Source organism: Diabrotica virgifera, chromosome 2 (assembly GCF_917563875.1).
Source record: "Diabrotica virgifera virgifera chromosome 2, PGI_DIABVI_V3a".
Lineage (NCBI taxonomy): Eukaryota > Metazoa > Arthropoda > Insecta > Coleoptera > Chrysomelidae > Diabrotica > Diabrotica virgifera.
The window spans coordinates 281,601,450-281,626,547 of NC_065444.1; the positions used below are offsets into that span (position 1 = coordinate 281,601,450).

The 25,098-nt window shown below is 31.4% G+C and overlaps 1 protein-coding gene across 1 annotated transcript in view; it reads right to left on the minus strand.

Annotated features, from left to right (window-relative positions):
• Window positions 1-25,098, minus strand: part of LOC126879895 (tachykinin-like peptides receptor 86C) — an 883,727-nt gene that overhangs the window by 765,432 nt on the left and 93,197 nt on the right. The gene's annotated exons all lie outside the window — the stretch shown is intronic.

Below are 25,098 nucleotides of genomic sequence, written 5' to 3' on the forward strand. Positions count from 1 at the left end.
TAAAATTTAACTGTAGCTAGGTTTTCAAACATGTTGTTCGTAATTTCTGATAATGCTTCGTTTTTTTTTTTTCGTTCGATCAGCCTATACATACATAAAAATATACGGGTATGCTTCTCTCAACAACATATTGCCTATATTTAAATGAATTCGAAAATTTGTTACCCAGATAGTCTAAAATCCGAATATAGGTCGATCTGTACCCATCTGCTTGCCAGATGAAACATTGTTTATATTAAATTTGATACTTAGACAAATATTTCTAGCATGGGTTGCCTATCAAAATCGTGTCATACCTATCCTTAAGCGGGGCCGTAGGGGTTGAAATCAATGTTCCAAGCACATTTTTTTAAAGTATGGTTGAAGTATTTTATTTTTAAATCAAATAGGCATATTCAGTACAATTCGCAGATTACTCAAAAAAAAATCAAGGAAAATACTATAAAAATAAGCCAACACGGTGGCAAATTTTTGAAACAGCTCAAAATACAATGAATTTTGCGGTGGACAACCGAACTCATCATTTGCTCATCGTAAACAAAAAGTTCAAGAATATTTTATTAGCTTATGAGTTTTTCTAGGTAATGCTGTCAAATTTTTTAGTTTTATCTACTTTTGAATTTTGATATCACTCAGAAATCAAAACAACGAATTTTTATTGCAAAAAGGGTGAAAATCAACATATTTATTATTGTTAAACAAAAAATAAGCATAAAACAAAAAATATATCGACAGCTTTACCTGAAGGAATGTGTATAGAAAATATATATAAAATTCCAGGTGGGTCGGTCAAGTAGTTTTTGAGTTAAAATGTCAGCTTTGAAAAAAGGCAGTTTTGAGGAAACAGCGTTTGTTAACTTTTATTTTCAATTTCATTTTTGTCTGTCAAATCGTAAAATGATTCACGCGCAAATCTGCTGCAAATTTAGTGGACGGTAGGGATATTTAACACTATCTCCCTACCTCCCTACCTTCGACTCGATTTGCAGCAAGTTCGTACCAGCGCGCTTGAACGTAGTGAGAAACGGTCAACAGCTGTTCTCATTTTCGTTTATAAATTACTCCGCGATTCAAGAACATATTCCGGTGTGCATCACTTTACGATTTGACAGAAAAAAAATTGAGAATAAAACTTGACAATGCTTTAAACGGGTTTTTCTTAAAACTGCTTTTTTCAAAGGCTGTAAACATTGCAACTCAAATCTACTTGACCAACCCACCTGGAATTTGGATATATTTCCTTTAGACATTCCTTAAGATAACGCTGTTGAAATGTTTTTTTTGTTTTATGCTTATTTTTTGTTTAACAATAATAAATATGTTAATTTACCCCCTTTTTGCAAAAATAACTCGTTGTTTTGACTTCTGAGTGTTATCAAAAAGTCAAATTTCAATAAAACTAAAAAACTCGACCGCATTACCTCGAAACACTCATAAGCTAATAATATATTTTTGAATTTTTTGTTTACCATGATCCAATGATGGGTTCTGATGTTGATGTCCACCGCAAAATTCATTGTTTTTTTAGCTGTCTTTAAAAATTTACCACCGTTGGCTTATTTTTCAATATTTGTCCTTGAAGTTTTTTTTAAATAGTCTATGGATTGTACTGAAGATGCCTATTTAATTTAAAAATCAAATAATTCTACCATACTTTCAAAAAAATGTGCTTGAAATATCGATTTCAACCCCTACGACCCCCCTTAACGATAGATATGATACGATTTTGATAGGCAACCCATGCTAGAAATATTTGCCTATGTATGAAATTTAATAAAAACAATGTTTCATCCGGCAAGCAAATGGGTACAGTTCGACCTATATTCGGATCCCGTACTATAGGGATATAACATAATTAGGGAAGCAGGAATTCAACACTTTAGAATTTATCATTGAGTTTTCTATGGCTCGTTTCACGAATTCGGAAATTTGTTACCCAGACGGAATTTGTTAAGTTAAGCTCGCCACGAGATTTTAAAATACGTTCAAGCAACAAATCGTGTATTTAATGAAGGACCAACCGGTCCGTAAGGGTTTAGACTATGCAAAGGAAGAATAACTTGCTCCATATATTAAGCACACATTGAGAACAAATGAGAAATTCTTTTGAATGGAATGTTTTAACTGTGTAATATACGTCTAAATTATTGTAAAATATTTTTTCTACGGCCGTGCTAAAAGAGCCACTTTCGCGCACGTATTTCGTTTCCGAAAGTTGCACTTTCCCGCACGGCGTGCGTGAAAGTAAATTTTCCCACACGGCGTGGGAAAGTAAAATACCTTGTAACATAGCATTATAATATATTAGGTATAATACATGCAATAAACTAATATTTAGATATTATTTATTAATTTATTTTAAATTTATCTTACTGTGTTCATGGTTTAATGAAATTAGCGCGATTATTTTATTCATAGGAGATTCTGACCAATAAAAAGCTACAGAAATAAAAATTAAGGTGATTATTTTTTAATGATTTTAACTTCCAATCGTATAGTAAGATATTTGACCACGTATTTAATTCTGTCCAATCAGGTTAAAATTATACTGAGAATTATCTACTGTAGAAAATTACCGATAGAATTTTTTAAGTGGATTGTTTCTGTTTAATGGCAACCAGTTTCCTAGTTTTGACAACTGTCACATTTAAGAAAATATCCATAATATATGTATTAAAAAATAATCTTACGAATATCACACGACAGTAAGAATAAATAAGAAAATAATGCTTCAAATTTGTTGTCATTGGGCAATAGCCACTTGAGCCCTGCGGGCTCTCGTGTCTATTGCCAGACAACAAATTTTCGAAAAACTGTCTCATTATTTTCAATTTATTCTCACTCTCTTGTGATATTATACCCGATAATTTTTGATAATATCCCGTCGTCAAGTATATTACGTCAGATGCCCTTTGTTGCTACGAAAAAATATATTCAGTAATATTAATGAAAATTAATGTTTTAAAAGCTATAAAAGTGATGACTTTCAACCGTCAAATATTTATAACAACTGTGTGTTTAATTGTACTAATTTGTACTTACATAAATAAATTACAGTAAAATTTTTGTTTTGAATAGTTTTATTCATAAAATAATCGCAACAAATTGCACTCGATCTCTAAAATTATTATCGAATTTTTGCCCTCATGGCACTTTGACATAATTTCACTCCCCTTCGGGTCGTGAAATTAAAACTGTCAAAGTGTCACTCGGAAAAACATCGATAATTTAGAGCTCTTGTGCAATTATTACTGATAGTTCGATGAAATAAAATTATTTTGACATAATATTTAAAAGTCAGATCAGTAGACAATTACAATGGTTTTGAATCGTCGTCATGTCAATCGAAACCCATTATATTGACAGTTTAGTTTTGACAACCTTGTCAAATAATTAATTTGTGTATTTTCACTTCTAAATAAAAATTGATATAACTCTATTTTTTGTGGCTTTTTTCCAAACGTACGGCCCTAGAAAAAATATTGTTCCTAACTCATGCGGAAAGTGTCTTCTCCGCACTCGACTGCTTACCCGAACTCCGCTATCGCGTCGTTCGGGCAACGGCAGTCTCGTGCGTGGAAGTATCACTTTCCACACTAGTTAGGAAAATATCTATTTTGTTAGGCCGAAAATGGTTTTTGAATTATTTCCAGTATATTACAGGATTTTATTATGAAATTCACTTAAACAATCAAAAAGATAAGAAAAAATAAGTATCTTTTCGTTGACAATATGAAATATGGGATGAATCATTTTTTTCTATGGTTTGTTTTTAAACCAGGAGGAGTAAACTAAAAAGACAGATTCACACTCAAGAAAGTCACTCTAAAAATCATCAAATACATCTTCTTTTTTTCCGTCTTTTTTCTGTCTTTTTTCCATCTTTCGTCTTCGACGGTAATCCACACATATTATATTATACTAATACGTCGCTAAAGAGTTCTAAAAATAAATAACTGTTTTAAAAAAAAAGTAGAATGAAAATCTAAAAATTACAGGAATAATGCAGAAAACACAAAAAATCGCCGATATAACTTAAGTAACCTATGAAATGCCAGTAGTGCCAAAATTTCACCAATGTCATTAGTGTCAAAATTTCATAACAGTGGAGTAAACTTGCCTGAGGTTGGACCAATTACAAACAAGAATTACGGCTCGTTAAATTTGAATTACTCCTCGTGGTTTAAAAACTGACCATAGTAGCATATAAAATTCGATTGGATATTTGTTCTAAATTCATTATTTCCTTATCTACTGCTTTCCTTTTGCATCTAGGTTTTAGATTGTCAGTCCATCATGTTAATCGTCTACTTTTACTTCGGCAGGCATCATCTCCGGTTTCCTTTTCAGTATTGGCATTGTCCATCTGTTATAATACCATTCGAGCCACGTGATTTGCCCAGTCCCATTTGAGTATTTACAATATATGGAGCAAAACCTTAACTCTCATCTTAACTCTCACAAAAACACTAGCGAAAAAATTGAGGACACAACGAAAGATGGGAGATAAATGCTTAGAATAAGCTTAAGAAATACAGTGAGAAACGAGAAATTTCGTAGACGAAACGGAGTTGAAGATGCTATCGAATGTGTTACAAGGCAAAAATGTAGATGGGCGCGATATGTCGCAAGAATTAAAGACGACAGATGGACAAGAAATTGTTTGAGAGGAGACCGAGGCACATGTGAAGCCGAGGAAGATACCCAAAGCGATCGACCGACAAATCCAAAAGATTTGTGTTCAATTGGATAGCAGAGGCGCAGAGCAGAAGATGGAAACTGGAGGAGGCCTATATTCAACAATAGACAAATTAGGTCTGATTGATGATGATTTGAGTGTAGGGTGGATCGAAAAATCGAACTTTCGAAATCTGTTTTGGAATAGTGCGCAAAAGTTGCCAACTGGTATTACAAACCTAATCTTGATTTGCGATTTTTCAAAAAAAAATTTATCTTCTGCCCCCTACCGGGGGTTGAAAAAATAAAAAAAAATAAAAAATACGAACTGATTTTAATTGAAAAGTTAAGTAATAAGTACAAGTTATTATTATAAAAATGATATCCAACTGAAATATTTTTGAAAAATATCATATTTATTCTTCCACCCACTCCCTACCCTCCCCCTTAATTTTGATTATTTATGGTTTGGAGTCTTTTTTGGACTCAAATTTTGGCACATCTTTGCGTGAATAAATTTTTGCCTTGATAAAACTGTTTTTTTTTTGTTTGTGACCAAATATCAATTGCGATATCAATACCGAAATGCAGCGATATCAATGATTTTCTCAGGAGATCCGGAAATAGCTATTTGTATAACAAGGGAGGAAAGTGCTACTTTTCCTCCCGAGAATGAAGTTTACTGCCCTCCGCTACGCGTCGGGCAGTAAACTTCATTCTCGGGAGGAAAAGGCACTTTACTCCCATGTTATACATATGGTTTTTCCACCTTCCTCAAATTAATTACAAGTCATTTTTCATTTTTACTTAATTTATTTATGTAACTAATCAACAAAATTTATTAAAATTAAACTAACAAGTAGGTACAATATAACTGTCAACTGTCAAATATAAGTCAAATTATTAATGTAAACATTGTTAAATCAAAATAACAACTTACTGTTTTTTACCATTCTGCAAAATACTGGGTGTTTTATAAATAAACGTTAAAATGTGTAGATACTTACGTAATAGAAAATAGATATTGTACAGGGCGTCAATAAGTTATTATTCATGAATGACGTCACTTTTACTTTTCCTCCCTAGGGTGGATGGAGGTTTTACGCTGTATTACATAATATACGCATTTGTTTTTTATGTTTGTTATGGTGGCTCTCTTTCTTAGAACTCTCTGCTTCGGCTCCTAGTCCGTTCTTTAACGGTAAAATATTGCAAAACCTCTAAATTTTAAACAACCTCTTGGATTGACATGAAATTTGGCATACACATAGCTAACAAGTCAAAAAAAAGTGATATTGTGCTGATATGTGCTTTTACCCCGGGGGTGCTTGTCACCCCCTCTTGGGGGTGAAAAAGTATTCGTCCAAAGTAAGTCCGGAAATTGATAAACTGACTAATTTTAAGTAACTTTTGTTCTATAGAGTTTTTTCACTAAATCAATACTTTTCGAGTTATTTGCCAGTGAATATGTTCATTTTTTTCAACAAAATAACCAGACTTTTAGACTGTTTTTTGCAAATAACTCAAATAGTACGTATTTTGTTGAAAAAATATTCATAGAAAAAATATAGCCTGTAATAAATTTTAAAAAATGGTGTATATATTACGTTTCTATACCTAGTAGAAGCAGAGTTATAGCTAATTAAAAATAGGTTCATATTCGTCAAATTCCAAATGGAATACTTTAACGTGAAATAACCAAAAATGAAGCACATTTCGGGGAAAACTCATTACAACTTATCTAAAGTGTTTTATAAAAAAAATTTTTTTATAAAAAAAATTTCTATCGTCAAAAGTAAACAAGTTACGCTCAAAATAAAGTTAGTTCCTTTTTTTTGTTAAAAAAATCGGGAAAATCACCCCCTAATTAGTATCTCAAATGAACTTAATCGTTACGACTTCACAAGTTTCTTGACCCGTGTATGTATTGTTTATATGATCTGTAAGTTTCACCGGTTCAAAGTCCTTATTTTTGAAAGGGCTGTAGTTAAAGGGGTTGAACGAGTCACTCATCACGAATGTATGCAAATTTAGAAACAGCAAATCTCAATCAATTTTTGTCTAACAGAAAAGCAAAAAAATACATGATATTCAGAAAAGCAACGCTGACTTTTTTTATTTTTCGAGATTTCTGGTATCTCTAACAATTTTTAAGTTATTTTGAAAAAAAGCATATTTTTCAAAATTAAAATTTTTAAAAATTATACTTTAAAACCAAATTTTTGCCAAAATAAGCACTTTGAATCGATGAAACTTATAGATCATATCATAAGTAAAATAATTTGTGGAGCGGTAACGATTAATTTCATTGAAATTGCTAATTAGAGGGTGGTCTTCCCGATTTTTTTTTGCCAAAACAAAAGCGACCAACTTTATTTTGAGCGTAACTTGCTTAAATTGAATGCTAGAAACTTTTTAGAAAAATAGAAATAAAGCTTTTATTAAGCACTTTAAAAAAGTTATAATGGGTTTTCCCCAAAAAATGCTTAATTTTTTGGATATTTCGCTTCGAAGTATTCTATTTGAAATTTGGTGAATATGAATCTATTTTTCATTGGCTATAACTCTGGTTTTACTAGGTCCAGAGACCTAACGCGTACACCATTTTTTTTACTTTTTTACATGCTATATTATTGCTAAACGTTTTTTTCGACAAAATACTTACTTTTTGAGTTATTTGCGAAAAACCGTCTAAAAATGTAGTTATTTTGTTGAAAATGAAAATATTCACTTGTAAATAACTCGAATAGTGTTGACTTGGCGAAAAAGCTCTATAGAACAAAAGTTACTTAAAATTAGTCAGTTTATCCATTTCCGGACTTCTTTTAGACTTATATTTTTTCACCCCCAAGAGGGGGTGAAAGTCATCCCCAGGGCAAAAGCACACATCGACACAATATCACTTTTTTTCTTTGACATGTAAGCTATGCTTATGCCAAATTTCATGTCAATCCAAGCGGTTCTTTAAAATTTAAAGCAAAAACCGTGAAAGAATGGACTATTCATTGTAACTTCATCTAGAAGTCAAGAGGGAGGCTATCCGTGACGAATTTTGGCAATCATCATGGCACTCTTTATGTTTTTTTAGCAGCGCGGAAAAATTGCACAGATATTTAATTGTATTGAACTAGGTTGTGAGGTTCTTTAATCTGGATGTTCTTCTTCTTCTGGGACCTCGGTTTCCAAATTTTTTTTCTTGCAGGATGGTCTGCAACCGCCCCCTTGTAGAGGCAAATGTGAGCTTCCAAGGAGATAGAGCCGTACACTTGGCGTTTGCAATCCATCATGTGGGAAATCCATCATGTGGCAAAGCTTGAAACGCTGCGCTAGCCAAGCGTTTTGACTAGTTTTGTATCGAGCCGTCAATTCTGGGCACCGACGCACATAGGTTGATTTTAAATAATTAGCCGGCCAAAAGTCAAATTTCAAAAGTGACTAGGGGTTTTTAATTTTGCTATATAGGATGACGTGACAAAAATAAAAGTACCTACTTATTTGTTTTAATTATAATAAGTTACTATTTTTTTTTTGTTTTAGCTACATCTGGTGACTGCTCTGGCCTAAACATAGTGCTTCGTAAATATCTTTGCGACCAAATGGAGCTACAAGATTTTCCTAATCTAGAGGACAAATTAAAAGATTTGGAAATTCACTTATTGAACTGTTATATCTGATAATTTAATCATTTTAAAACAAAGATTTTGAGATTTTAAAACGGCGATGATAGAGAAATGGTTAAAGACTCACGAAAATATGCTGTATAGTAAATAAAGATTGGTCAGATGGAACATTTAAAACTGATGAAAACAAATAAATGGAACCAAGTCGGCTTTCTAAATTATTTGAGCACTCCAGTGAAAGGATAAAAAGAAGAAAAACAGAAGAAATACGTTCTTTGCTTGATGGTGAAGTTATCGTTCATGCAGCACAGACATTACAGGCTCGTGGAAAAAAGAATGCTTCAAAAATACCAGAAGAGATCTCAGAGATCCCTGCTAGTGCAAGCAAATGCAGAGATGCCTACAGGAAATTAAAATTCTTTTAACTTCTGACCCACTATTAACAATTTTAAGCAGCAAAAAACGTGTACAGAAAAGGATCAAACCAAGCTCATTTAGTTCTGAAACATTTCGAATGTTGTTATCTACCGGGTGATCCCAAATACTGATTCCGATATGTCAGTTACCGACTGAGGTATAAGTAAAAACCTGCATATTTTGTAATAATTTTAAATTTTGATTTTTTCTATGACAAATACAAGTCAATTTTTAAAAAACAATATTTTTGTTTGATTTGTACCAGTTTTAGTAGAAATATGCTGTAAAATAATTTTGTCCGCGTAAATCCATTAAATCGACGTATGTGCGACGCTGCTGTGGTTCTCTACGTTGTTAACCAAAATCTTTGTTAATCGGCTTTAAGGTAATTTATTAATACTAGGACACAATAATACCCTTAGACTTACCAACTTGTCCACTCGAAGTTGTTGGCCGTGAGTGGGAGATTGTGTATGCCGGCATATATACTATCAACTAAAATAAACTCTCAAAACAAGAAATATTATTCAAAAAGACTTTCGGATGCAGTTTTAAACAGTTTCAGAAAAGTTTAATGTGAAATGCCGCAAATTTAAATTATATTTATTTAAATGAGTTTTGAGTTAACTGAACTACAAATATCCATCTTATTGGTTAGTTTTAAAATTAGTTTTACCACAAATAAAATGAAAAAAGTTATACAAGCTATATACTATATAATAGTAGTATATACAGAGTATGTAATTTGGAATAAATTCAATATCTTACATACTAATTGTTTTTTTGAAAAATGCTCAGACCCGTCGATTAGTATTTCAAATTGTCCTTTTGGACATATAATAATAATGTATACAGGGTGTCCCAAATTAGAGATATGACGTCATCGTTGATTTTCATAAATGTCAACACTATCATTTTGATAGCTATTTTGATAGAGTGTGTAAAGTTATACACAACAGCAAAATTTCCAAAAATGCTCATAACGTTGCCCATTGACAATTTAACAATAATTGAGTAATTGAGTAATAATTGTTATTTTTTATTATCTTGTAAATGGTTGGGAATAAAAATTTGAAATTTTGCAGTTGTGTATAACTTTACACACCCTATCAAAATAGCTATCAAAATGACAGTGTTACCATTTAAGAAAATCAACGATGACGTCATATCGCTAAATTGGGACACCCTGTATACATTATTATTGTATGTAAATAATGACAATTTTAAATACTAATTGACGGGTCTGAGCATTTTTCAAAAAAAAAACAATTAGTATTTTAATTATTTAATTTATTCCAAATTACAAACATAACTTTGTTATTTTCTATTATCTTGTAAATGGTAAAGAATAAAAATTTAATATTTTGCAGTTGTGTATAACTTTACACACCCTATCAAAATAGCTATCAAAATGAGTGTGTTGTCATTTAAGAAAATCAACGATGACGTCAAATCTCTAAATTGGGACACCCTGTATACATTATTATTGTACGTCAAAAAGGACAATTCGAAATACCAATCGACGGGTCTAAGCATGTTTCAAAAAACAATTAGTTTTTGAGATATTGAATTTATTCCAAATTACAGACTCTCTCTGTATACAGTATTTCTCATGATCATTTTTCAGTGCGTAACAAATGATAGGAAAAAGGGTAAGTCCGTGATAATACACATTTATGACATTTATTCTAACATGACATTTTAGTTAAATCTGACAGTTGTCACATTTTATTTTCAATTTGGAATAAAAACAAATCAAAAGTGTTTCTTGCATTTATAAAATGATATTTTTTTTGATTTGTATAGTCTTATAAATTATACAGATTATATTTGTAATATTATTATCTAATTAAAAAAAATATTTTTTTATTATGGCTCCATCTATCGACAACTAGAATAACTAGAATAAATGTTATAGAAATGTCACCGACGAAATGTAATCACCGACGTGCCTTTTTTTCTGTCACATACAATTTAATGCGTTAGAAAGAAATCGAAAAACTGTGACGCACTGAAAGATGATCATGAGAAACACTGTACATAGGTAGAAAACACGTCATTAACTAGAGGTATATCTACCAACCGCACGTTAATTATTATTATTTTGTCAAAGCAGGAAGCGAGAACTCAAAAGCGAATTCATCATTCAAAGGAGTGAATTCATAATGACACATCTAATAAACCTCACTTTAAGTCTAACCTATTTTGAAACGGAAAATTATTTGAAATTTATGAAAATAAACGATGATAGAATGCGCATAGTACGTTTCTCGATGTTTCTCTAGAAATTAATATGGATTCATTAATAGCTCTGCAACACTTCTTATGGTATTTTACACATCCATATGAGTACGGTTTTCACATATCCAGTGTAAATATGTCTCACAAATATGCCTCAAATGGCTATTTATATTCCCACGTAGTGTGTTATATTGTTTCTCCTAGGAAATAGTTATTTTCCTAACTAGTGCGGAAAGTGATACTTTCACGCACGAGACTGCCGTTGACCCGAACGACGCGATAGCGGAGTTCGGGCAAGCAGTCGAGTGCGTTGAAGACACTTTCCTCATGAGTTAGGAACAATGTTTTTTCTAGGGCCGTACGTTTGGAAAAAAGCCACGAAAAATAGCAATTTTTATTTAGAAGTGAAAATACACAAATTAATTCTTTGACAAGGTTGTCAAAACCAAACTTTCAATATAATGGGTTACCACGACGACGATATTGGTTTCCATGACGACGATTCAAAACCATTGTAATTGTCTACTGATCTGACTTTTAAATATTATGTTAAAATAATTTTATTTCATGGAATTATCAGTAGTAATTGCACAAGAGCTCTAAAATTATATATTAATTTTAGAGATCGAGTGCAATTTGTTGCGATTATTTCATGAATAAAACTGTTCAAAACCAAAATTTTATTGTAATTTATTTATGTAAGTACAAATTAGTACAATTAAACACACAGTTGTTATTTATAAATATGTATTTGACGGTTGAAAGTCATCAGTTTTATCATTTTTAAAACATTTGTCACTAATATCACTGAATGTATTTTTTCGAAGCAACGAAGGGCATCTGACATAATATGCTTGACGACGGACAATTATCAAAAAAGTAATCAGTTTAATATAGATTTCTGTAGCTTTCTATTGGTCAGAATCTCCTATGAATGAAATAATCGCGCTAATTTCAATAAAACATGAATACAATAAGATAAATTTAAAATAAATTAGTAAATAATATCTAAATATTAGTTTACTGCATGTTTTACTTTCCGGCACGCCGTGCAGGAAAGTGCAACTTTCGGAAACGAAATGCGTGCTTGAAAGTGGCTCTTTTAGCATGGCCGTAGAAAAAATATTTTTAACGAAGTTCTCGTCATTTAAAATTTTATTTATTTTTATATCACTAAACCTTGTAAAACATTTATTTTATATGGTCGTAATCATCTTTATTTAATTTTTGTGTCAACTGGATTTTGTAGTTTGTAAATGAATTCTTATGTATTACATACACGCAAGATTGAAGAATGAACTATCTCCAAAGATACTCTGAATTCAATCTGTAGTTTTATGGTCTACCTGTTAAAATGCTTTTACTCGTCTATTTTCCTCAAAACGCTTTACTATTTTTGTACCATCGCCTTCTGGATAGGAAAATGGTTTGGGAGAGCATAGTTAAACAAGTCGAATATTTTACTATAAGATTTTCTGTTATATTCGTAGTCTCTCATCATTAAAATAGGTATGTACTTTTTTCGTACAAAATCATCTTTATTGTAAAGGGTTTAAAACACATAAACGGTCGCTTTAGTTATTTACAATTTACTTTACAAAACTTTTCAATAAACGTCAAGCTGTTGCTGCTTTTATGCATTAATGTCAAAATCACAGCATCTTATATTTATTACTGAATTTCTTCAAAACTATGTGGCACTCAGAAGTTATTTATACTTACATATAACACTTTCGTGACTCGATAAAATAAATGTAAAAAGTGTTACATAATATGGTTGAACTCGTATTGAAGTGAGAATTCCAATAATATACAATATACAGAGTTTTGTATTTAAAAAAACCAAAATTACTAGTGATGTCATAAAAATGGTAAATCTGGCAACATTCTTCTTCTTTAAGTGCCATCTCTGCGTCGGAGGTCGGCAATCATCATAGCTTTTCGGACTTTAATGACGGCTGCTCTGAAAAGTTCATTTGATGTACATCCTCACCATTATATCAGGTTGCACAACCACGATATTCTCCATCACTCTATGCTTCTGTGGCACCCGACTGTTTTCAGCTTCCGAACTAACAGACGCCGAAGATGTTTACCGGGAACCTTTTTTGTTATACAATGATTTATGCACCTGTCGTTGATTGATTTATGGGGGACCCTAATTTAAAAAAATATCTCGACCAAGTTTGTTTACATACCTTTTCCTAATTATTGTTCTTTTTTTATTGTACTAGAAAATTCGATTTTACGTGCTTTAAGTTGTTAGGTAAATACTCGTTTATTCTAGAGTATTCTTTTGTATTCGAGATGATTAAGCATTGTATAAATAAGAGGGATTTGGAAATTAGCAGGGAGTGGTGAATTTGAATACGTTGGTGTACTCTGTGATATATATCGGGCGCGATATATTTTTGTAATTGTAATTATGTAGATAAATTATTTGATTGGTGTAATAAATAAATTATTTATCGTAGTTTGTAAAATAAAAGATATAAATTCAGTGTCTTTCATTTGTTTAGAAGTAAGTTACTAAAATAAATAAAGTCAGCTCAAATTAAGCTTAGTGCCTAAAAACATAAATAATAAAATAGTAAAGTCAACCGCGTAAAGTCAGTTTTGTAACACTTCTTTTACTTTGAATCTTTTCCTGCTTAAACAATTGGAGCAAGTTGTATCCCTCTCCGCGTGTAATATATCCAAGATATTCTAATTTTCTTGTTTTGATGGTATTTAAATTTCCATTTCTTTATTCATCTTTCTCAGAACTACTTTACTTGTGACGTGTTCTGCCCACGATATTTTTAGAATTCTTCTGTACACACACAGCTCGAAGATTCTAATTTTTTCATTGATGCCGCATTCATGGTCCAAGCTTCGATTCCATATTGTGCGGAGCACTTTTCTCATTTTGTTAAAATTTGATTTAGCCTTTTGTATTTAGATTTTTATTTCCTGAAAGTAATCACCTGTGGAGCAGCTGTGTAATCAATTTACAACATTACAATCATCAAATTTGGAATCTATATATTCGTCCTATTAGAGGTAAAACTCACTAAGTGCACTTTTTTGAGATTTGCCATTTTCATCAATTTGCACTCAATACGGTACTGCCCAGCTCTGGAGAAGCCACCTGGGGCTCTAACCCTTCTAATTTTTTGAGATAATTTATGGTACAATTCACTAAGTGCATTATTGTGAATTTAGGCTTCAGGGCAAAACTCATTAAAATGTATTATTGCACATAGTGAATTTTTCCTTCCAATATGGAGTGCAATATTGTGAATTTCGGTTTCAGGGTAAAACTCATTAAATCCTATTAGTGCACTTAGTGATTTTTTCCTTACAATATGGAATGCCGAATCGGTACTTAGTGATCTTTCAAACAATACATTAGATAACATAATCTATTTTGCGATTAAGCAGGCGACTTGGGTGTTCATTGTATTGTTGAAACTGTACAAACTGTAGGTACATTATATTTGTATGCATTATTTGTTCGGCGATTGATTAAGAAATATGAGATTAAATTTCTTTATAACCGTGATAGCTTACATAATTGGATAATAATAAAGGGTAACATAATCTAGTTTGCAATTAAGCAGGAGACTTTTGTGGCTGTCATAAATGCCGAAAGAATTGCATTTATTTTCGAAGAACTAAACTTATTTTTCATTTTTTAAATAATTGACTGTTATTTTTGATATTTCGTTTGTTGTAAGTCAGTGAAATTTTATGGAGCCAAATTTATTAACTTCTCAATATCCAATAATTGTGTTCAAGGAAAACTCATCAAGTACAATGTGTAGTTAGTGAGTTTTAAGTCTAATAGGATATCAATATCCAATAATTGTGTTCATGGAAAAACTCATTAAGTACAAAAATGTATCTAATATTGATTGTATCATAAGTTCCTTCCCCTAAATATGGCTTAAAATATCTGTTTTTTTTTATTCTTTAAAATTGAATTAAAAAAATTCCAATACTTAAGTCAGGTGAATTTAAAAAACAATGTGTACCTTTAAATCGATTTTTCTCCACTTTCTAAAAAGTGTAGTTAGTGAGTTTTACCTCTAATAGGACGTATTGCACAATAAGCGTATCCTGGTTTTTGTACAATTCAGACCATCCATTTAATTAACGACTAGGAATGTCCCTCAAAGTACAATTTAAGCCTGAAAGGCGATTATTGCAAATGAGAACGCGTGATTTTATGTTGCGAGAATGCGTGCCTGGCCTTAAAATACGGAATGTCTGAATTGTTTACTTCCTTTCGAAATTAAACCTTCAACTTTGATAAAATTACGGCTATTACTATGGCTCGACCTTTCGCTCAAAAGACAATGGCTTAAAATTTAATTACATTTTTACAATTAGCTTATTTAGAACAAAGCTTTATTTAATTTTAAACGGAACTAAGTGCTTGTTTTTTATTTTCCAAAGAGCAAAAACAAATTGGCGCCTTCGCCAATTTTTGAATTGAAAACTAGCATTCGCCAAAAATTAAACCGCGTCTAACCAAAAGAGAAAGCCAAAATTTTGAATTCATTTTTCATTTTTTACATAAAATGAATATCACTATCACCTAGAAGTATCACTAATTACAAATGAATGATTAGAACGTAACAATATTTCATACAATCGCTCTACAATTTTTTTTTACCTTCAAATAAACGATATCAAACCATATATAAACAATTTATAATAGTATATTATGCAACGAGCATTTAATGATACGAAACGAGCAGTATGCGGTGAGTTTCATATAGAGTACGAGCTTTATAATATTAATTAAATGCAAGTTGTATACACTATTTTTTCTATGATTATTCATAACAAAAAATATATTCAAATTTATTAATTTTGTAACACAAACAAATTAAGTAGTTTGTCAGTTTGACAGTTTGTTTACATAATGAGAACTGTCAAAGCGTATGTATTAGAGTCGCCATTGGTCACTGCGCGTGTAACACCTTTATCGCGAATGCCATATCGCGATTCTATTGGTTAAAAATCTGTATCTTAATGAAAATCTGTATCATAATGGAGTTCATTATGGTACAGGTAGTGACATCATAATTGATATATGAGATAATTGATACATGAGAATAGAAAATAGTTATTTATGAAACAGTTCGTGAAGTATACTTTTTGCGAACGCACGCGATTTTTAGAGCGCGAGCGACAACGGAGTGAGTGCTATAAATCGCGTAAGTTCGCAAAAAGTATTTCACGCACAGTTTCATACAATATTTGATCTAAGATAAACAAATAAAAAAAGCTGTAACTCTTCGTCACTGGAATTCATTTCTATTCTACAATTTTTAGAACTTTGACATTTAAAAATTCTAACTACTTTCAAACCACAAAACTGTCAAAACTTTTGTTGTAATTCATTGCTCATATTGTCATCATCATGACAACGCGAAAGTTAAGATTGTCACCATGACAACGCGAAGATTAAAACAGCGCGAAAAAGAAACTCCCGCTTCGCGTCGTTCGGCAACCTGCAGTCGCGTGCGGAAAAGTATGACTTTCTGCACTTGTTAGGAAAATATCTATTTCGTTGTCTTTACATATTATAATAGTATGCAAAATAATTTTCCTTTGTTTAGTCAATATTTTTGTTACCTAGTTGTTATGAAACCACCTATTATAAAATAACATTTATGGAAATGTAATAATAATGAAATATAAAAAAATAGTTGTATTATAGTATATTATTAGGTTTAATTATTATGCATTTTGATCGCAAATATATTTATATGCAAAATAAGAGTTCATTTTGTTCTGATAAACGTAGATTGACATAATATGGTTTATTCACATTAGGACGTAATTGATGAAATAGGCCAGTAAAGAAAACAAAAAGAGTCAAAAAATGAAAGACGGCTTATGTTTAATTTTGGTTCAGAGATGATCCATCATCCCCATATGTACGGTCTCTACAGACCTCTTCAGTGGGGCTACATGAACATTTCTGAATCGAAAGGAAACTAAACTACCTATTTAAGCTGAATCATAAAAATAACTCCCAGAAATGAGGACTCCCAGAGGTAAACAATAAATCCAGAACATATCGTGGAACCAATTTCTGGGTACATCCTTAATCTCTGCCTTTTACAATTTATAAGGTAAGGAGACGACGAATAAAGGAGACAAATGGGACTATACAATATTAAGTCACATTCGGTTTATTCATTTAGGAAAAAATTCCTACAAAAGTTGATTCCGTGTACTCAAAATATGAGTAAAACGAAAAATAAAAGACATCGTATGTTTAATTTCGGTTCAGAGATGATCCATCATCTCCGTACGTACGTTTTGACCTCTCCAGACCTCCTTAGTAGGTTCTAAAAGTATATGACGGATAGCTGATGACAAATCCTTAAAAAGGTTCAACTGAATTTACTTTGTTTTTTTAGTAGAAGTCTCCCGTTTCAGGGGAGTCTGCTATATCTAGAGCCTACGGTATACAAGTAAGGTAACAGGGCCAGTACTACGATTCGACTGCTTATTATTATTTCTAGTTTTACCCAAGGTACTCATTTTATTCAGGCTGAGTCGACCTAGGGCCTGTAGACATTTTAAAAAATAAAATCAATGGGAAAAAACCCAATAGTTGGCTGTATACCATAGTTTAAAAAACTTATACAGAAGTAAAAACTTCAACTTGTATTCTGGTATAAAATCTTTTATTAAAAAACTATTTAAAAGTCATCCAAATAGATTGCAAAACGTTTTAGTTCTAATTCAGAACATCTTCAGTGCCTAGAATGAAGTATTTCCACGTTAGACTAATGCAAAAAGGTTAAAATTATGACTGTTAGAAAGAAAAAATCTGTGGGAATAATTACATTCTGCTGAGTAGTTTGAAACTAGCACACTATTCAAAGTGGTAACCCCATAATATATGGTTTAAATATCTTATTTTAGCAAAACATGGTGACTACAATTTGATGTTATTAGATATAATAGAGCACATGCTCAAGGGGCAACATGGTTCCCTGCTAGGTACCTGCCAGTTTAATGGGCACACACCAACTAAGAAATTAGAAAATGGACATTCAATATGACAAGAGTGACATGACATGACAAGATAAAGCCAATTTTTGGTTAAAGCTTAAAAAGTGTAGTGTGGTTTTGTATTTGTAGCAAAATGTAAAAGTTGTTATTAAATATCTGAAAATGCAATTTAAATTATTTAAATATTATAATCTATTGTAGCATCTCAATTAGCAACTCTCTATTCCAGAAAAACTTATGGATTTCATAGATTTAATGTGGGTATATTTCATGTTTCAAAATATGACGTCATCGAATGTGAAAATGACAAAATGAAAGTTAAATTTAGTTAATTGAAATAAAATAAACTACAAACTAAACAATTACTGTACTGACGTGGAAGAATAGGAAGCTAAATAAACCAAAAATCAGAGTTTTAAGAGGTTTTTATTACATGTACTGTTGGTTGCCTAACAAGATGGTAGTGGTTAGAGTATTTAGAGATAGCAGTATATGCATAAAGCAGCTATTTTAGTGTGTTAAATTAATTAGCATACTATTGTACTGATCAATTGTGTCTGTTACAAGTGTAAGAGGAATTGTGGAAAATTAAAGTAACCAAGAATACAGATAGTGAATTAAATGTTGGTGTCAAATATATGATTTTAATAAAATGTAATGGAATGAATAAAAGTATGTAATATATTTAATAAAAGAAATGGGAAATAAACTATGTGACAGCAAAATCTAATTGACTTTATGTTGTTTTGGATGGACTGAAGGAATTCGAGGAAATATACCTTGATAGGCTACCAGACGAAGTGATTAGTGAATGAAAAAAGGAATGAGAGCTACTAATATAGGTCAAATTGTGGGTTGATGTCAATATGAAAAGAAGAATCTAAATTGAATGAGTATCAGAAATAGAGAACTATGAGTTTGATTTCTATAAGTGGTAGTGGAGTGCATAGATTGAACCAAATGAAATGTATATAAGTACAGAAGTTTGTGAAAGTATATGGAATTAATAAAGAAATGTTAAAATCAAGATACTAATGTGAAATTTAAATTAGGATAACTGGATAATGGTGGTTACCTGATATGAATGGAAATAAAAGAAAAACAGGAAAGAGATGAGAAGGATGGTATATATGGATTAAAAACTTAATTATTATAATCTGAAAGAACTTAAAATGAATGTGTGATAATGGATTTCGGTGTGAAGTACCCTATTGTTTGGTAAAGTCTAAAAAATCTAAAAAAGAAGAAGGTGACAAGAATGTTAAGGAGAAAGGAGAGTGAGATATGTGGAAGACGAGAGTAAATAGCTGTGTGTTGTTTTTAAATGGAATGAGTGAAGATGAATAATTAACATAACAGGCAACAGGACAAAATGATTAGTGTGTTAAGGTACATTCTAACAAGAGACAATAAACTAGATCAAGAATTAAGGGTTATTGATAATCAGAAAGAGGCAATCTAAATAAATTATGTGAGATTTGGTGAGCTGAGATCTGGAAGACATGAAACTACAGAGACATGAGGTTAGGCAGACTGACATCGAATAGAAACAAATATGAAGAATGATAGGGAATAAAAGATCGAAACTGTGTTAGGGAAGGGATAGTGAAAGAGAAAATAATGAAGGGAAGAGACGATGTAAGTTGAGATATGTGTTAATGGGTGATTAGTATGGAATTTTTAAAAATGTCTAGCTGTTCTCGCCGGCGCTGAGTTTCGAATCCAGGTCTACCAGCATGGGAGTCAGACATCATACCGTCTGAGCTTCTCCGGCCCTGTTTTTTTTTAACAATCGTAAAAAGTGAAAAATAATGTTAGTTGATCTGAGATAAATGAATCAAATAAATTTTAAACTGTTTGATGCACCATTTTGAAAGGTTTAGCATGTTTTAAGCACACAAGACCCAACGCTTCCTGTAATATGAAGGTTATTATGTTTATTTTTAAAAGGCAATTCGAATTTCTAAAAAACCGAAATTTCTGACTTATTTTTCAATTTTCTAAGCAGCAAATAAGAATAGAAATATTTAATAAACACCATTTTAAAGTGACTATAAGCTTCTTAATCTCTAATTTGTTTCATTTTTTGCAGATAGACGGTAAATGCGAAAATTTACCGTTTTTGTTAATAGCTGATTACTTCCAAAAAATTGCCTGCAAGAAACATAAATGTTCTTGTTGTAGATGTCCATAATACTACTTAAAACAACTGTCGTTTACCTGTTCGGATGGGTGTCACAAACAGGGTACTTTTTGCCTTATTTGCCTGAACTAATTACACTGCAACATTATTTTAATGTTCCAAAGGTGACAAGGTAACAATTAGTTTTCATATATTTTACACTCCTAAATATTTTACGTTAAAAGGGAGCGTGAATAAATTTCCATTTTTTGAATACAAGGGTTGTTTTCACAGTGGTTTGGTAATTTAACAAACCATTACCCCGACAGTTCCATTTCGCCAAAAATATTTACGAGAATCTCAGAAAACGTTTGCGCCTTTCGAGGACATTAAACAGCTTGTAATGGGACCAACTAAATCGAAAATATTTGTTATTAGTGTACAGGGTGCTGCACATCAAAAGAGCAGCCTAATATACAGGGTGTAACAAAAATAATAATAGTCTCCCGTTTTATACCGCTCACGTGGCTTTGGGAGTATAGCAGGGTAGTCTGCTATATCTAGGGCCTACGGTATACAAGGAAGGTAACAGGGCCAGTGCTACGCTTCAACCGCCTATTATTACCCCTGGTTTTACCCAAGGTACTCATTTTATTCAGGCTGAGTCGACTTGGGGTCTATAAACATTTTAAAAATGTCTAGTTGTTCTTACCGGCGGTAGGATTTGAACTCCGGACCACCGGCACGCTAGCCTAGCACACTACCACTCGGCTACGCCGGCCGTGTAACAAAAATACAGGTCATAAATTAAATCACATATTTTGGGACCAAAAATAGTTCGAATGAAGCTAACTTACCTTAGTACAAATGTGCTCATTAAAAAAGTTACAGCCCTTTGAAGTTACAAAATGAAAATCGATTTTTTCCAATATATCGAAAACTGTTGGAGATTTTTTATTGAAAATGGACATGTGGCATTCTTATGGTAGGAACATCTTAAAAAAAATTATAGTCAAATTTGTGCACCCCATAAAAATTTTATGGGGATTTTGTTCCCTTAAACCCCCCCAAACTTTTGTGTACGTCTCAATTAAATTATTATTGTGGTACCATTCGTTAAACTGAATATTATTAAAACTTTTTTGCCTCTTAGTATTTTTTCGATAAGGCAGTTTTTATGTAGTTGAGGCTTATTTTTCAATATGTTTACATAAAAATTTTATGGGGGTTTTGTTCTTTTAAACCCCCCAAATGTTTGTGTACGGTCCAATTAAAATATTACTGCGGTACCATTAGTTAAACACAGTGTTTTTAAAACTTTTTTGCCTCTTTGTATATTTTCGAAAAGGCACCTTTTATCGAGATGTGACTTCTTTTTTAATATGGTTCAAAATATCCCTAAAAATGTAAATCATAAATAAATGTTCATATTATTACCGTCTCCATAACCGTACTTAACCATATACAAATATGTGGTGGATTTGATAAATATTCGAAATATCTCGATAAAAACTGACTTTTCGAAAAAGTACTAAGAGGCAAAAAAGTTTTAAAAACATTGTGTTTAACTAATGGTACTACAATAATAATTTAATTGAAACGTGCACAAAAGTTTGGGAGGGTTTAAAGGAACCAAACCCCCATAAATTTTTTATGGGGCGTCCAAATTTCACTATAATTTTTTCTTAAGATGGTACTGCCATAAGAATGCCACATATCCATTTTCAATAAAAAATCTCCAATGGTTTTTGATACATTCGAAAAAATCGATTTTCATTTTGTAACTTAAAAGGGCTGTAACTTTTTTTATGTGCACATTTGTACTAAGGTAAGTTAGGTTCAATGGAACTATTTTTGGTCCCAGAATATGTGATTAAATTTATGACCTGTATTTTTGTTACACCCTGTATATCTTAAAAGCTAAAAAAGAGCTAAAAATCTTAAAAATTGGGTATCATCCAGCCTGTATGTTAAGGTTCTGAAACTATTTTCTTGTAGCATGTTTAATTTAGTACTCTGTTTATGTGGAATTAAGCCATTACACCAACAATTGTGGATCAATCCCATATAAACATACAAATATTTTATTAAACTAAATTAAATAATTTTTAATTTTTCTAAATCTATTATTATATTATGATGTATTACATTTCAATAGCCTAGCACCTCATCCTGAAAACCTGTATCTCATTTTACAGTCAATTTTACAGAAGAGACCAAACTCAATTTCTGCATAATAAGGTAACCAAAAATATACAGGGTGAGTCACGAGGAACTGTACATACTCCTACCTCGTATAGAGGCTTCTATGGGTAATAACAAATGACCATTAAAACGTGTCTGCTCCCAATGTTTAATAATATACAGGGCGAGTTTCCCATTTTGACAGAAATTTGTATTCGCCATAATTTTTGAACGGTCAGATCGATGTGTTTCTTATTTTGGTCAGTCGTTACACTATTACCACCTTATCAACTGATTTATTCGAACTAGAAAAAAATCAGGTCCAGCCTTAAAAAATTAGTTCGTTTGGGTCTTAGAAAAAATTTCACCCTGTATAAGCTTTTTGAAAACTCTAATATGAATTTTATAAATTAGATAAATAGCCAATTAAAATGGCATAATTATTTTTCCCCACACGATTACTTAATTTTTTTTATAAAAAAAATCAAATTTGACTATGAATAATAATTAAAAGTTTGGTAAAGTAAACCATAGATTTAAAAAATTTAACTTTTATTACAAAAATTAATTTTTTTTGAACAAATGTTTAATTTATGTTACCATCCAATCACCTGATTTATTCAAACTAGAAAAAAATCAGGCCCGGATTTAAAAAATTAATTCGTTTTGGCCTTAGAAAAAATTTTACCCTGTATACGCTTTTTGAATACTCTAGTTTGAATTTTACAAATTAGACAAATAGGCAATTAAAATGGCGTATTTATTTTTTCCCCACACGATTATATATTTATTTTTGAAGTTATACTTCTTTACCGGCGATATGAGGGTGAATTTTTATATGTTAAAACCTATGATCCCGGCGCATGCGCATTATGACTTTGTTCTGATTGGATGTTCAAATAACATGTCAAAAATTATTCAATATGGCGGCTGTGGCACAGCTGTAGTTAGATTATTTATGGTTGTTGCGTTTTAAAATTTGTGTGACAAGAAACAACAAACAAAAGTTAGTTAATATTTATACTGCCTTTTTAAATAGTTTTCATATACCTATATTTTTGGACTTTTGGACTATTTTGGACAAGAAAACTCATTCTAATTTGGTAAGTAGTTTTTATTATAATCATATTGTAATTATACATTTGGGTTAGGTTGAAATACAGTAGAGCGTCGATTATCCGAACTAATTGGGGGACATAGGTGTTCGGAAAACCGATTTGTTCGGATAATCGAACTACAATATATTGATACATATTTATAGTCATACATATTTATCCACAAGTGAATAAAAGCGATATTTATATACCTACATATTATTTATATCTTGATAATGACAACTAGCAACTAAACAAAAAAGTGCAGTTTTTGCAACAACATAATTATTTTTGGATACAATATTGAAGAAAATTGAAGATATTTTAAGCGTCAATTACTAACGCTTGCTCGGATAATCGACGCTCTACTGTACATTTATTTTCTCAAGAATGGGGATTTTAGTTTACACCTACAGAAATAATGTTTATAACTATGAATACAACAAATTTAAACATTATAGATGACGATTATTTATTATATTTATTTACAAAAAAATAAATGTATCATTTTTTTTAGTTTGTTAATTTCTTTTGTTAATTTTCTATTTTGGCAACACTATTCTTACAGAAACATACCTACAAAATGAATTTGTTTGATGATCCTCTATAATATCTTCTATATCGTTTTAAATACGTTTTCCTCTGGTGATACCATTACGTTAAATTCTTATTGTTCTGTTCAATTAAATTGAAAATGTCTACACTGGTGCAACTGACAAACTAGTTATGTTTGACGTAATCCTCAGTTCGTTTCTGTGAAAACTAAATTTTGATATGGAGACAGAGCAAATGATTTTAAACGTCTTTAAAACTGACAGCGGGAAAATTCTCCAGAAATTCTGCAAGCGCCATTTGTGACAGTTTCAGTAAAAACAGCTTATATGTAGGTAATATTCTTTCTCCAAATCGTTAGGCAGGAAAATAAAGGTGTTTATTTCTTGATGCTCGTCTTATGTAACACCATTTTACATTATTTCTAAACTTAATGTAGACAGTTGCTATCTACAATATACAGAATATTCCTCGATGCATTTAACAATATATAAGAGGGAAGTAATAATAATAATTTGAAATAAAAATTTGGGAATGTCAATTAGTTGAAAAAAAAAGTTTAGTTGTTATATTTGTCCGATACCAACTCAAAATTTCTACTGAACCAGAGAAGAAAAAGAAGATTGTGTATTGATGTGCAGTTTCCCTTATCGTGAAATTTTTTTATCGTGTTATGTTTGTCCCACACCAACCAAAATTGCCAGTTAGCTAAAGAAGAAGAAGAAAATGAATCAAATTGTACAATGTACAACTTCAAATTGTAAGTGACTAATGCCCGGTTGCACCAACAGATCTTAAGCTTAAGTCGAGAATATCATAAGAATTAATATAATATAATTATAATATATTACAATAAGAATACCATGATATAATAATAGATATAATTGATAATAAGGTAAGAATCTAAAATTATGGTGCAACGTAAGTAATACTCAAGGTGGCCCTATCTATAAGTAGAGCTTAGCTAAGCTGGAGCTTAAGATCTGTTGGTGCAACCAGGCATAAGGGATTTTTCCCTTATTACGCGACGATGAGCTGGACAAATACCCAAGTAGGTGGAGGCCAATAAACTAAATAAGAAGAAGAAGAAGTCCTAAAATACTATCATTTCAGGTAAGCTTGAGCTTTACGACAACGTCACAGGCGCTGCGATGCGACGTCATCGCAA